This window comes from Urocitellus parryii, chromosome X, assembly GCF_045843805.1.
Source record: "Urocitellus parryii isolate mUroPar1 chromosome X, mUroPar1.hap1, whole genome shotgun sequence".
In the NCBI taxonomy this organism is placed as follows: Eukaryota; Metazoa; Chordata; class Mammalia; order Rodentia; family Sciuridae; genus Urocitellus; species Urocitellus parryii.
In genome coordinates this window covers 39,508,404-39,524,491 of record NC_135547.1, presented here as the reverse complement: position 1 = coordinate 39,524,491, position 16,088 = coordinate 39,508,404, and the positions used below count along the sequence as shown (strand labels likewise).

The 16,088-nt window shown below is 36.2% G+C and overlaps 1 pseudogene; it reads left to right on the top strand.

Moving 5' to 3' along the window:
- LOC113188469 (serine/threonine-protein kinase VRK2-like) overlaps positions 1 to 15,646 on the top strand; it is a 54,212-nt pseudogene extending 38,566 nt beyond the window's left edge.
- Positions 15,647 to 16,088: the final 442 nt, after the last annotated feature.

Genomic DNA, 16,088 nt, shown 5'->3' with positions numbered 1-16,088 from the left:
CTTCAAAGTCTATTGCTAGCAGACAAGCCTTAAGAAAGTGGCAGTAATTTCACATTATATTTCCTCCACTCTCTGGTAAATGCATTTACCTTCATATTTGCACTCAATGAAAATGTGATTTGCTGGGTTGGGTCTGTAGCTCAGTGGTAGAATACTTGCCTTGAATATGTGAAACACTGTGTTTGATCCTCAGCATCACATACAAATCAATTAATAAACAAAGATATTATGTCCATGTACAACTAAAAATATCTTTTATAAATGTGATTTGCTAAATTAATGTAAGTTATCATTTTTTCAAGTTCTGTATATATTTACAAGTTCTGTATATATTTTCTAATAGTCCTCCCATGGATTATCTGCACCATTACAAATACTATGTGTGCATGTGCTTATTTACTTGCTACAGCTTAACATACCAACAGGTCTTTAATGACTGCTTTGATCCCAAGGATGATAAACATGTAAAGATGTCTCTCTTGGCTATTTGCATTTAGGTCCTTAACCTTGGATAATAAACCAGTTTTCCCACTTGGACTCTTGTTTTCTGATAATGCCAGATTCACAACTTTGGTTCTAGAGTGTCAATTCTTAGCCAAATATTTTTCAATGGCATAGTAACATTAGGAAAATCAGATGCTTCTTATATAACATGGGATTTGGCTCTTTGAAACTCAATTCTTTTTCCAATAACAATAATGCTGTATAATAATATTTTTATAGTTATTAGCCCAAAATAATTGTTGTACCAAAGGATGAGTTTCATTCTGATATTTTCATATGTGCATATAGCATGCTTTCATCATTATCCACCTTCCCTACCACTCTCACTTAACACCCATTTCTGCTTTTTCTGGTTTCATTCCCCTTTCCTAATAGTCCCCTATTAATTTTTTATTATTTTTAAGCTCCTTCCTTCATTCCTTCCTTCCTTCCTTTCTTTTTTGTACCAGGGATTGAACCCAGGGGCACTTACCCATTAATCCATATCCATCCCTGTTTTGTATTTTATTTAGAGACAGGATCTTGCTGAGTTGCTTAGGGCTTCACTAAAATTGCTGAGGCTGGCTTTGAGCTTGAAATCCTCCTGCCTCAGTCACCAGAGTTGCTGGGATTACAGATATGTCTCTATTTCTTTTTCTTTTTCTTTTTTTTTTTTAATTTTGAGACAGGGTTTTGCTAAATTGCCCAGGTTAGCCTGAAACTTGTGATCCTCCTGCCTCAGCCCCCTTATACTTTCATGTCATCTTCTTCTCCTAAATTCCACATATGAGAGAAAACCTGCAATACTTGTCTTTCTAAATCTGGCTTACTTATTTTAACATGATGGTCTCCAGTTTCCATCCTGAAAATAACATGATTTCATTTTTCTTTATGGCAGAATAATACTCCATAATATGTATACATACAACATTTTCTTTATCCATTCATCTACTGATGGGCATCTAGGCTGCTTCTATAACTTGGTTATTGTGAACAGTGCCCTGATAAACATGGGTATATACTTTTGTGATGGAATCTCACTGTGTTGCCCAGGCTAGCCTTGAATTCCTGGGGTTAAGGGATCCTCCTACCTCAGCCTCCTGAATAACTGGAGTTTCAGGTGCATGCCACCACAACCACCTCATGGTAATTCTTAATGTATTTTTATCATTGCATACTATCAAGGGCCATCACAACTTTGTAGTACACTAAAAATTGTTTCCTCATGTTTCTGATTTCCTTTCAAGCCCTCCTTGTCACTGATCCTCCTTCCAGGTGATTAGGGCTCACATGTCACCTCCAGAATTTTTAGAGATGCCCACATGCTATCTTTCTCAGGCCTGTCATTTCTGCCTGCGTTGTAGACCTTTTCATCCTATTATATTCTTAGTCGTCTTTAAAAGTTCCCGTTGCATTTTAACAACTATCTTCTGTAGCTCTTTTTCCCAAGGAAATATCATTAATGGTAGGAATGTCATAAAAAATGGCAGATCACTAGGAGTCATCTGGGAGCAGGGAGGCTTTTGATCACCCTTCAGATCACACCATGTGTGTGGATGCCTCCATGGAAGACCAAGTCTATGTATTAATAGTTGCATCAACTTGTATAAGTACATAATTATATTTTAAAGGATGAGCTACATATTCACATATTTGAATATAAATTTAATTTTCATAAGGACATATCTGTACAAACCCTTCATTAGGACCTCAGTAAATGTTTCTCTACTCAATTAGTACCCCTAGTCTCCGAAAGTAAGGAAAGTGTATCCATGTGGATCTCATAAAATTAATTACTATTTTCTGGTTTTATAAAAGCTAAGCTAGATATAAGCTTAAGTAAATGATGATCTGAACCTCTGAATTTGGATCCTATTAAGTTGTTCAGGCTGGGTTGTACCCACTGCCATCTTTCACTTGGTAACTTCAAAACATCACCTTTGAGCCTCCCTTGAACTCAAAAACTGGCCTGGTTTAGAGCAGACCCTTGGAATGACTCCTTATCAAAAATCTACCTCCTTCACCTTTGATTAGTTTCTTGGTCCTAAGGAGCTCAAGACTAGCTTGGGAGCCCAGGGTATGGTGCTAAGTATCTATAAACCCCACCTTCAACCCCACTGCCTTGTATAATTTGCTATTGTGCCACTTGTATAATGTTTATGTCTATAACTCAATGTGTAGCTGTCTTAGTCTGTATTCCAATGCTATAACAGAACACAATGCAGGGGAAGAGAGTAGAAGTTCATTGTATTACACAATAGGGAATGAAGGGAATAGAGCAGAGATGGGAACAGGAAAGACAGTAAAATGAATCAGACATAACTTTCCTATGGTCATATATGAATAAACAACAATGTAACATCACATCATTTACAACCACAAGAATGGGATCCTAATTAGAATAAGTTATACTCCTTGTATGTATAATAGGTCAAAATACACTCTACTGTCATGCATATCTAAAAAGAATAAAAAAAATAAAATAATTTAAAAAATAAGATTGAAAAAACAGAACACCACAGACTGGGTAAATTATAAATAATGGCCATTTATTTGGTAAATGGGTCTGGAAGCTGGAAGTCCAAGATCAAGAGACCATATCTGGTGAGGGCCTTTTTGTACATTATAACATGGCAGAAGGCATCCTATGGTGAAAGAGTATGTGAGAGAGAGGAACAGGGGCTGAATTTTACCCTTTAATAACCAATCCACTCTGGCAGCAATGGCCTTAATCCATTCAGGAGGGTGCAGCCCCTGTGATCTAACTAGTTCTTTTTTTGCAGGGGGTGGTACCAGGGATTGAACTCAGGAGCACTTGACCCCTGAGCCACATCCCTAGCCCTGTTTTGTATTTTATTTAGAGATAGGGTTTCACTGAGTTGCTCAGTGCCTCATTAAGTTGCTGAGGCTGGCTTTGGACTTGCGATCCTCCTGCCTCAGCCTCCCAGCTGCTGAGATCATTGGCATGAGCCACTGTGACCAGCCCCTAACCACTTCTTAAAGGTCCCACCTTTCAACAATGTTGCATTGGGGATTAAGTTTCCAACATCTGAATTTTGGGGGGCACAAATAAACCATAACACTAGGAAAATTTGAAATAAACAAAAGTTGACTGTATATCTCCAATGGAAATTATGCATTTTGGGGGGAACATTCTTCTGGGCTACTCAACTCCAGCCTTTCATTTTATTTGAGCTACTTCAAAACTCTATAAGTTGGGGTTGGGGATATAGCTCAGTTGGTATAGTGCTTGTCTCACATGCACAGGGCCTGGGTTCAATCCCCAGCACCACACACACAAAAAAAAAAAAAAACCTGTATAAGTTGTAGAAAAATATATATGTTGTTGTTGTTGTTGTGGGTTCAATTGACTTTTCTCTCCCCTCCTATGGAAAATGACAGTTTTTTAAAATTATTTGCAATTTTCCTCTACTTCATATAAATATGTGTATCTTTACTCATTTGAACTGGTTGTAGCCTCTTACCAGTTCTTTTGTTAATAATGAGTTTAATAAGATCTTTAACGTGTGTTCATGTTATATCTGCATGAACATTATAATTAATAAGTGTAAGCTCATTGCAGGCAGAGGCTTTGTAGGAACTGGAGTGGTTAGTGCCTTCCACTGATTGGCTCTACACCTTGGGCAAATTATTTAACTGTTCTGTGCATCAGGATCCAACTATGGGCCAACATAGTAAGAATTCCTCTTTAATCTAACCTAAAAATTTGCTATAAGATAAAATGAATCCAGTATTTGAAAAAGAATTGTACAAACTAGAAAGTGTTAAACAAATATAGAGTCTTCAACCTTTCCCTTCCTACTCAAAATGTTGCCTATGCTTTAAGACAGCATGATTCTTACTTCTACCATATGAATACTTGTTTGCCTACTTAAGCCACATAGTAGTTACCCTTCCCTGAGCTCATATTGTATGCATATAAGTTTATATGAGCAATGTCATACCAAAAAATTAATTAAATGATTTCATGTGTGTTAATTTTATATCCTAGGGTTGATTGCAGGGTCCTTTGTGGCCAGGACAATGCCTTCAAATTGTTTTGTATTTCCTGTTCTATCTAGTAGTGCTAAGTCCCTGGCAAGACAAACCTTTGAAATGGAATATTATTGTGATGTAAATGCAGTATACTTACTTTGTGGTGCTATGCCCTCAAGTAAAGCTGAGGAAGAGGAGGCTGAAGGCAATTAGTACAATCACCACCAATTGGGAATTTACATAATAGAAAAAATGATTCAGGATTATTCTGCCTTCAGAAAAGTGAGAAGAATAGCTGATTGTTATTGAACTATTACTGTGTGTTTGGTACTGTTGTGAATTGTACTTTATATTAACCCACTTGAACCTCAAAACAACTGTCTGAGGTAGGTGCTGTTATTATCTCCTGTATTACAAATGAGGAAATTGAGACACAGAGATTAGACAACTTCCCCAAGGTCACTGGGTGAGTGGAGGTTAGCTCTAGGGTCTGAGCTTTTAACTATTACACTGAGAATTAAAAAAATACATAAGAGTTTTCTGTGGGAATAAGAAGTTTTATATTACTTTTTGATTATCTTTTTAATGTGAGACTAAGGAATTATAATAATAAGGTAGAAATAAGGAATAAAAAGGATTTTTTTAAGGAAGAAAGAACAGTAAAGTTAATGATCAGAATACCTTGGGAAAATCATTTAACCCCTTAGTAAAATTGTTGTGGGTATGAAATAATTTATGTAAAGTACATAAATTAGAGCTAGAGTTGTAGTTCAGTGGTAGAGTGCTTGCCTAGCATGTTAAGGGAGGCACTGGGTTCAATCTCAGCACCACATAAAAATAAATAAAATAGATATCGTGTCCATCTACAGCTAAAAAATACTTAAAAAAATAAAATGCATAAATTAGTACCTGGCACATAGTAAGCCCTCAATAACTAATATTGTTTTTTTAATTTTAAAATTATTATTTTCTGTTAGTATTGTTAGTTAGAGCAGATGAAGATGTTATTATTGTGTCTACTTGGAAACTCACAAATTAGCTTACCACGGTTTCATGGATGGTGGCAGAAGACATGAGACTACTGGTTTAAGAATAAAGGATTTTACTTAGAACACAGCTAAAACACAAGCTTCAGCAAATTTGTATCAGTTCACCTTTTTCTCAATGGATGACACATGGGAACCCATGTGGATGCTGCGCATACAGTGGGTTTGAATCAGAGTCAAGAAACAGCTTTAGACATTGATAGCTTTATTGAAGGTAATAAGCAAATCTGTTCTTTATCCAGAAAGAGATGTTACCTCCTCTGTCAAGGTTATATTCTGCAAATACATGTCTGAGAAATGGCCCAGGTGAAGATCAGTCAGGGCTTTGCATTCTTGGCATACCTAGCAAAAGCAGGCAAGGAGGCTCAGGAACCATGGCAGATTGCCCTTCACAACAACCATTATCATCATCATCATTATATTTTTATTCATTACTATTATGACCAGGAATAAAATAGGATGACTTTTCCCCATGTTTATATCTACACACATATCCCATAGTCTATCTACTCTCCTATAATCATATCTTAACTAATCACATCTTCAATGACCTCATTTGCATATGAGTTTACATTTCAAGGTGCTGGCAGACTTCTAGGACTTCAATATGTCTCTTTGAGAAAATAATTCAAGTCATAACATTGATTAACTGTTTTACAGAAAATAAAATCGAGGCACGAGAACATTAAAAATTACCCATGGTCACTGCTCTAAATTCCATGCCGTTCTGAATTTGGACCCTTCCCCATTTTTCTATTTATTTATTTATTTATTTATTTATTTATTTATTTATTTATTTATTTAACCAGGGATTGAACCCAGTGCTGCTTAACCATTGAGCAATATCTCCATCCCTTTTAAAAATATTTTTATTAGGGCTGGGGACGTGGCTCAAGCAGTAGCGCGCTCACCTGGCATGTGTGCGGCCTGGGTTCGATCCTCAGCACCACATACAAAGATGTTGTGTCTGCCGATAACTAAAAAATAAATATTAAAATTCTCTCTCTCTCTCTCTCTCTCTCTTTAAAATAATATTTTTATTAGAGACAGAATCTCACTAAGTTTCTTAGAGCTTCACTAAATTTCTGAGGCTGGCTTTGAACTTGTGATACTCCCAAGCCTCTGAGATTATAGGCATGCATCACTGCACCCAGCTCTTCCATCTTTAAGAACTTCTGCAGGCTTCCCCTTGTCTAACTACTTGAACTTCTGACCCATCCTCTATGTTGACTTAGTATCAGATCACACACCTTCCTGTGTCCTGTTCTGCTGGTTGATCCATGCCTATGGGCTATGGGAGGCATACCCCATGTCTCTGAATACTCCAAGGTGAAGACATGGTAGACATTGGAGCACACTTGTGTTTTTGCTTCAAAATTAACTCAGAGAATGAGCCTCCCAGAGAACATGTAGGCCAGTAGAAAATTAACATAGACAGTATTCATATATAAAAGAGTTTACTGCAGAAATCTTCTTAGAACAGCAAGAAAGTCATCATAATATTATTTTAACTGATACAAAACAAAACTAACATACCTGACAGAGCACTTTTTCAGACTATCACAGGGCAAGTATGAGCTAGTGAGACCTTTCAGCTTAAAGGCTTTTCTGGCTCAAGGGATTTGCTCACGTTCCTCTGCCATTATAAAACCGCAGGTGATTCAGAGCTTCTTTTAATGGATTAGTGTTTCAAAAGCCAAAGCCTCTGGGCAAGCAAACTTTCCCTCATTCTCCTTGGAACTTATTTTTTTCTTAATTGCTGAAGGCATTTCATGTACTAATTGGGAAATTCTTATCTTCTGGTGTGCATTCAACTGCACAATACTTACATAAAGGCTATATCAAGTTCATATCTATCACTGAGTGCACTTAACAGTGTTATTTTATATTATTAAAAATGCTCAGCACCTAAAACCTCTTGTTGCATTTATGTTTAGAAAATGTCAACTATTTAAAGGGAGGAGAAAAGATCTAAGACTGATAATTAGTTGAATTCCCACAATGTAGAAAAAAATCAAGACACTTTCAAAGCCCCTAAAGAACCTATAAAAGGAAAAGTCTTCCATAGCATTTATATTTGTGCCATCAATTTTCAAAACTAGTCAACTGGCATGATTACTTAAGTCATTCTTGGCTGTTAGAATAGAATTGGTAGAGTTGGTTCTTCAACTTGTACCATAGATCCCCATCCATCATTTTAGATTAAAAAGAAAAATAGAAATTTGTGTGTAGTGGTGTGTACCAATAGTCCCAGCTGCTTAGGAGGCTGAGGCAGGAGGATCAATTGAGCCTAAGAGTTCATGACCAGCCTAGGCAACATGGTAAGACCTTATCTCAAAAGCAAAAAGCTACTCAGGAGACTGAGGAAGAAGGATTGTAAGTTCAAGGCCAACCTGGACAATTTAGGGAGACCCTGTAGAAGTAAAGTAAAAAGGTCTGGGGTTGTAGTTCAGTAGTACAGAGCTCCTGGGTTCAAACCCCAGCACCACAAACACCACACACACACACACACACACACAAGAGAATGTGGTACTTTGGTGTATAAGGGGACACTGACCCATTTCCTACCAGTGTCTGGACATACCAGGACAAGAGCCCATGTATAGTATTAAATGTATTGTGGACACTGTATGAGGAATATTTTATAACTCTGAATTAAATACCTGATAATTATCATATATAGTTTTCTTTGAAATATAAAATGTTGTCTGTGCCAGAGTAATTCAGCAATAATGATTACTTCCAAGTGATATTTATTTAGATTTGTTAATGACTTTAAAGATAGTAAGAGGTAAGTGAAAGGACTTGCCTGACTGGATCATTTGGACCCAACATGCAGACACAGCCCCATCCAAGTCACAGTATGCCTAGTCAAGAAAACATAAGGAACCAGTAGCTCTGATGTCTCAGAAAATGCTATCTATAGCGTTAGTCTGTATTGGATCCCTCCTTCTTTCAGATGGGAGCTGGACAAAGTGTAGAAACAACAACTGGATGACTGTAATAGAAACATAACAGATCACCATTTTCCTGTGGCTATAATGTGAAAAGCCAAAAAAGAATAGTCAAGCTTTCCAGGTGTCCTGGAAGATGCCATGGACCAAAGTCATGACAACATGTACAGTTACAAGGGCAACATGTCAGAGCTAAATAGGAAAGCTAAAATCTAGAATCAGAGTAAGAGCAAAACAAAACAAAATAAACACCAATGACGTCCACAACAATCTAAGAAGCAAAGAATACTTGAGTGAATTAAATTAAACATTAAGAAATTCTAGAGACAAAGTGAGTGCAAAAGTCTCTCAAATTTTTACACTCAATCATAGCACAACCTTAAATGAATTAGTATCCAGAGATCATACAAAAGTGACTTGACTAGAAGAAAGAGTTCGGCTTATCTGTACTCATATTGGACTCTTGCCTTATTTCTTCTAGCTTGGTGCTCACCTTTCTTTCTTATACCTGCATACCTGATTTGATAATCTCAAAATCCTAATACCTCTAGACCTAGTACCCTGCCACCCCCTCATTACATTGTCTCTCTTTGAACTTCAATCTCTGTTTGTTTCCTGATATACATCCAAATGCTTTGGGAATAGCCAAATACTTCTAAGTAAGTCCTTCTAAGTGTCTGGGGAACCCAACTACAGTCCTTAATGAGATCCAGCTGATGCCCCTTATCTGCTTATTTATTGCCTACTGTTAGATCTTACCAATGTGCTACACAATGGTTCAGATGGCCTCTCTTTGCACAATAAATGCTTATTGAATTTAACTTTCTGATATCTGATATAAGAGAGATTATATGCAAAAATAGGCATGGGCATGGTTATGAAAATAGGATACTTTTGCTTCTCAGTTGATGTAGTAGGTACACTTTTCTCAATTCCTCCCATGAAGTACAACTAAAAACCCTGGATAAAACAAATATAAGAGGACTCTGGAAGGTAGAGGGATGAAAGAAAACCAACTGGAGACTCTGGAACTCAAGGAATGACACTATGTTATGGGGACAAGTTCTCAGCCCTCACATCTCCTGGTGAGAGAACTTCTATTATCTTCATGGTATACATTCCCAGATGCTGCAACATTTACTCAGTACTCATGTCTTTTTCTTTCTCTCTTATGGAAGCACCCATCCCCAAATGACTTTACAACCTGTTCTTCCGGTTGTAAATTGAACCAGACTTCAATTTAAAAGGGAACTCCAAAGCTGCTTGCCCAAACTCATGTTGCCCCCTCTCACCTTTGAAGCAGCCAGAACAGGCCCTGACCCTTTGTCCTTACAATAGTAAGGAGTTCCTAAACTTAGAGGGGGCAAAATTAGAAGCCAAAATTAGACAAGCAATCGGTATAGATAGGAAAATCAAGTCAGGTCAGATCAAGGAGGCCAATTTTGAGTGAGTCCAATAAGTTGGAGACTGTCCCCTGAAGGATTGAAATATTAATTCCTTCACAGCCCTTCCTTCACCCTTATCAAGAACCTGCCCCTGCTCCAGTCTGTTGCCAGGATAACCTGTCCCAGTAATTGCCCCTCCCTACAGGGAGCCATAGGTTGGATGATTTACTTGGATTTTCTTTTTGCTTCACATTTCTGAGTTGGAACTGACAAAGCAGGCAACCCAGAAGCACCAACAATACAGAAAAACAAATCTAATCATTTAAGCCATCTCTTAGGACTTCCCAGGAAAGGGAAGTTTTAGTAAGACAGAAAACTTTTAGACAGTAACTTCTTTGCTCTAGCAAAACACCACAGAATAAATATCTCTCCTGCCCCAATGCCAGCAAAGGTCAACTGACAATTCTAGACTTACATCCTACACCCCCACCTACAGCAAGCCAAGTAGAGAAACCAGACTTTCATGCCAGCTAACCAATAATGATTCCTCCTCCTTTCCCTTGGTGTTTGTGGAGACCACTAGAAAGAGCCAAACTTTCCTCAGTAAGAAGAAGCCCTCAATTTCAAGTGTGAACCAAAGCCAAATGAGAAACCTGGACTTGTACTTTCACCTGAAAGATATAGTGAAGCTCCACCCCTTCCCCTTCTAAAGCAATGTCTCAGAAAGCCATCTAAAATAGCAGTCTAAAGTGAGATTCTATGTCTCTTGGTATAATATTAAACTTCTCAGATGTTAATAATAAATCATTCATATCAAGAACCAAGACAATTTCAAACTGAATGAGAAAATTCAATAGCCACCAATACTGAGATGAAAAAGACATTAGAATGATCTGGCAAAGCTTTTAAAGTAGTCATGGTTATAATGCTTTCTATGTTCAATCATAAACACCCTTGCAACAAGTGAAAAATTGGAAAATCTCAGAAAAAAAACTAGGAGAGATAAAGTAAACCAAATATATACTTTAGAGCTTCAAAACACAATAACAGGATTTAAAAAGGACTTCTCAGATGAGTTCAAAACAGGATAGAGTGGGTAAATTAACTATAACATAGAACAAAAAGTATTACCCAGTATGAACAAAAAAGAATGAATAGACTGAAAAGAAAAGGAACATACATGCAAGGACCAATGAATCTATAACAAAAGGCCAAACATTCATGTCATCAGAGTTTTATAAAAGAGGAGAAAGTGAGCAAGGCTAAAGACAAACAAAAACAAAGATCAAACCTTCCCCAATTTGTCAAGAGACATAAATCTGCAGATGAAATTCAAGAAAATGAACAAAGCCCAAACAAGATAAGCTGAAATGAAATCCACTCAAACTTACATCATATTTAAACTTCCAAAAACTAAAATCAAAGGAAAAATTTGAAATCTGCCAGAGAAAAACAACATATTACACATGGAGTAAGGACAATTCTTATGATAGCAAATTTCAAATCAGAAAACATGAAGGCCTGAAGGAAGTGGCACAATATTTTTCAAGTTTTGAAAGAATTGTCAACCCAGAATCCTAGACCCAGAAAAAAAAATATCCTTCAGGGAAGGGAAGATGGCAGAATGAGTTATGCTTAGGCGGTCTGGCTACCTGATGTCTGGCTTCTGGGCCTGGGGCAGACTGGCCCTGGGATAGCTGTTTGTGTTTGCTGGACCATGTGAGAATCGTTATCACACACAAAGAACACTTGCCTGACATTTAGACGCTTTTGTATTCATCTCAAAACAAAATTCTGAAATCAGGATGTGGCAGGTATTTCTATGTTGTCTTCTAGAGCGTGTAGTCCTGCTTCTTTTATCTAGCCATTTTCCCTATTGAAATGTGCATACCTTTCTACACATTACCTTCATGGTTTGAAATGGAAAAGACTGCTTTTCTTTTGTTCCACCTTTCAGATTCAACACAGAAAACAGCCCTTGGTTATCCTGCTGACTTCTCCAAGAAGAAAAAAGCAACTGAGATGGGTCTTCTGCTGCAATTGGCTCAATTATCAAGAAATTATTTTGCAAGCTGAAGGCTGATGTTTACTTTGAAACAGTTGCTTAGGTTGTGGTATTTGTGAATTTTTCACCTTTTTCTCCAAACCAGAAGAGTAAATAAATAGCAAGTACGGAGGACTTCAGGTTTTGTTTTTTTTTTTTTTAATGTCTTCTAGTTTCGGCCATTATTATGATGAGCACATTTGAGACTGCAGCAGTAAGTTAAAAATATTTGTTGCAATTTGAAAAGAAAGAGACATTAAAAAGTTTCATATATGTCTAAATCCTGGTTAATCTTGTGGAAAAAAAATAGGTGCAGTTTTGCAATTAACCCTTTGATGTCATGAAGAAGCATAAAGACAAGATATCAAGATTGATTTCATATCTGAATAAACCTAAAGAGATTTTATACAAATACATAATTTTACATGTGTAAATCCACATTTTTGGATGAAAGGAGAAATTTTTCTCCTGGAGAAAGAAACTGTTGTTGACTTTTTCAAAAGTCTTGGGACATTTGCTATTTTAACTTTTTTTTCATTCTTTTCCAGAAGGACCAGATTGTGCAATAGGTAATCCTAGGAGTGCATGCTTATGTTTAGTTGAAGGAATGATAAAAGCAAACAACCCAGTTTGAGCCCAGAGATGAAACACTATTCACCTCCTTAAGATGACAATTTTATGCATCCTGTTTTGTGGAGTCATATACCAATCAGACTTAGTTTTCCATGTGGCCAAAGCTAGCAGAAAAGTAGCATGAGTGACTTTTTAGTTAAGAAGGTGTGATGGACCGATAGTATGATCTGCCTTTAACTTTGGACTAAGGTAGTAAAAGAAAAAATGAGAAGTTTCTATATAGTCCCTTTCTCCCAAGAAAAAGAAACAAAAATATGTAGCATCATCTGACTTTTTTGGGGGAATTATAAATTACATAGTTCCATTTTTTATAAAATCATAAGTAACTTTTTTTCTTAAATCCAGATGGGTACCTGGATTTATTTTTCTAGGTGACAGGTATAATGTTAAACTGAAAAAGGTTGGGTAAATTTCCCCAGTTGGAATTAGACTTTCTCATCAGCAAATGGGTCTTTCTCAGAGGCTGTGTTCCCAATCCTGTAGTTGTGTCATTCTAGATTTAGAAGAAATTCAGGATCTGGAAAACAACTTCAAATAAGAAAAACAGTTTAAAGAAGAAGTGTGGTTCTTGGGTTTGGCTCATTATAGACTGAGAAGAAATTCAGGGTTTGAAAAAATACCCTGAGAAGTATGGCTCTTCCTTTTTTCTCCTTTATCAGTTATATGATGAACAGACTATAGTGGAAACCTGTCCTTGCTTTCAAACAGAGGACCATTGTATGAGATGTCAAGCATTTCATAAGAAGCATGAAAATTTTATTAATGATTCATAGTAGAGAAAGAATTTTAAACTTATTAAATGAAATTAGGAACAGGTAATATTATTAGATCATCTCTGTTTTCTGTATGGTTGCTGAGGGCCATAGGTGCTGTGATGCTGAGAACATAGGGCAGATTTACCAAATGTTGAGAGAGATAGAAATTGCCAAAAATGTGAAATGGTGAGCATTTTTATGATTAGATTGGTGAACCAGTTTGATTTAAAATAAAAAGCTTTTTCACATGCACAGAAAATATCCTCCACAAATGAAGGGAATCAAGACATTTTCAGACATGGGCAAACTCAGTGGATTTGTTGCTAATAGACACACCCTAAAAGAATGGCTAAGTAGATGTTCTCTAAACAGAAAGGAAATAATATTAAAAAAAGAAGCCTGGAATATCAGAAAAGAAGAAAAAAGCACAGCAACATTTTTTACACAGAAAAGATAATATGGATGAATAGTACAGGTCTTTTTCTCTTGATTTTTCTGAATTATATTTAACAATTGAAATAAAATTACTACACTGATTGATGTGTTGTTTTAAATGTGTATGAATAAAATATTTAAGACAATTATAAACAGGAAAGTATAAAGGGACATTAAAGGAGGTAATGTTTTCACACTTTACTCAGATTGGTAAAATAGTGACACCAATACACTGTGATAGGTTACATGCATATAATGTAAGACATCAACTGACCACTAAGCTATACATACAAAGAATTACATTGCAAGACACCATAAATAATCAAAATGGAATTCTAATAAATATTCAAGTAACCAAAAAGAATGAAGAGATGATAAACAAGGATAACAGAGCCCCAGTAGCTGAAGATATTGAGGCCCAAAGTGATGCCACCAAGAAGAAATGAGAAATATAAACTTCATGTTACACTTCCAGATGGCAATGTTCTGGCTAGTTTGAAGGGAAAACAATGGTTGTGGGGCAAGATGATTAGCAATGGAGGATTTGAATTGATATATTTAGCTTTCCCCATAAATAAATGAGACTAACAAAGATTCAAGGCATGTAATAAGAGTGCAATAGCCCAAGTAAGTGGCCCATTATTTTTGAAATTTAAAGTTTATCTGAGAACTACAAAAAAAAGACTTTATATAAAAGTAGATATGGGCTGGGGTTGTAGCTCAGTGGTAGAGCGCTTGCCTAGCAAATGTGAAGCACTGGGTTTGAATCTCAGCACCACATATAAATAAATAAATAAATAAACAAACAAACAAATAAAGGTCTACTGACAACTAAAAAATATTTAAAAAGTAGATATAACAGACAACTTGATTATTTAGGAATTCTGTTTAATGGATATGGTCTAACTGAATTCAAGGTTAGATTACAGATTTATGGTAATAGGATGGCAAGGAATAAACTGATCTCAGACACAACAGTACTTTAAAAAAGCTAACTGTCCTACAGCTAGGAATCTGAATGCTGTATGTACTGGAATATATATATATATATATATATATATATATATATATATATGTGGAAATGCATATGATTTTGGTAATATAAAAGCAGCTAATTTACTTCTAGGTTACAAAAATCAAGATGGATTTGTTGCTAATAGACACACCCTAAACGAATGGCTAAGTAGATGTTCTCTAAATAGAAAGGAAATAATACAAAAAAGAAGCCTGGAATATCAGGAAAGAAAAAAAGCACAGCAACATTTTTTGCACAGTAAAAATAATATGGATGAATAGTACAGGGGGTTTATCTTACTGATTACTGACTTACCTACAGAAAATTTCCCAATGGAAATCATAAACAGTTTAAAGAAAATTCTAGAGAAGACATAATGGAATAAGAGAGATTATACCAAATTGGATGTCTATAAGGGAGTATGTTGTCTAGAAAAAGTTGAAATCCTAAGGGACTGCTATGGTTGTCATGCAGGATATTTCCCTGGAAACAGAAGCTGAAGGACCCTGTTTCTATCCAGGATACCAAAATAAAATCTGTTGCATGAGCTCCCCAAGTAAGTGCTTACATGGTCTCATTTTGGAAGCAGATGCTAGAGTGAAACCCAATGCCTTTCCAATTCTTCACTTGAATGGAGTTAGATGGAAAGGAAGTGAAAGGTCATTTATACCTGAAGCTTCCCAGATTTCCCTACCATGGAATAAAAACAAGTAGGTGAGAAAGTGAAGAAACCCAATCTTTGGCAAGTATACTCATTGTTTAGCCTATGATGAAAAGCCAAATTATCAAACACTCATGATAATTGTGAACACAGAGAGGATGATTTTAGGGCCACTGGAATTTTCCACTAAAAGGACAGGGAATAAATGTACATGCTTCAGTCAAAAAGTTGATTCATGAAAGATCATAACAAAGCAAATCAATCAGATGCAAAACAGGTTAACAGAAAAAAAGTGCTGAGAGAAGTGAGAGAAGTGCTGAGTGCTGGCCACATGAAGAAAAGGGCAAAAAGAGGAAACACTTATTGGATGAATAAACAATGAAGCAACTCAGGAAAGCACAAGAAGACAAAAGTATTGTGTTTCAAGAACTTTTGAATGAAGTAAACAGCTTTTATTCCCACAAAAATCCAGCTATATACAACTCCCTAATTCATTTTATGAACTTTGTCACATTCTAAAGTCCAAATAAATATCAAACGTAAAGATCTTCATCTTTTTTAATATATATTTTTAGTTGTAGATGGACACAATGCCTTTATTTTATTTATTTATGTGGTGCTGAGTATCAAACCCAGTGCCTCACACATGCTGGGCAAGTGCACTACCACTGAGCCACAACC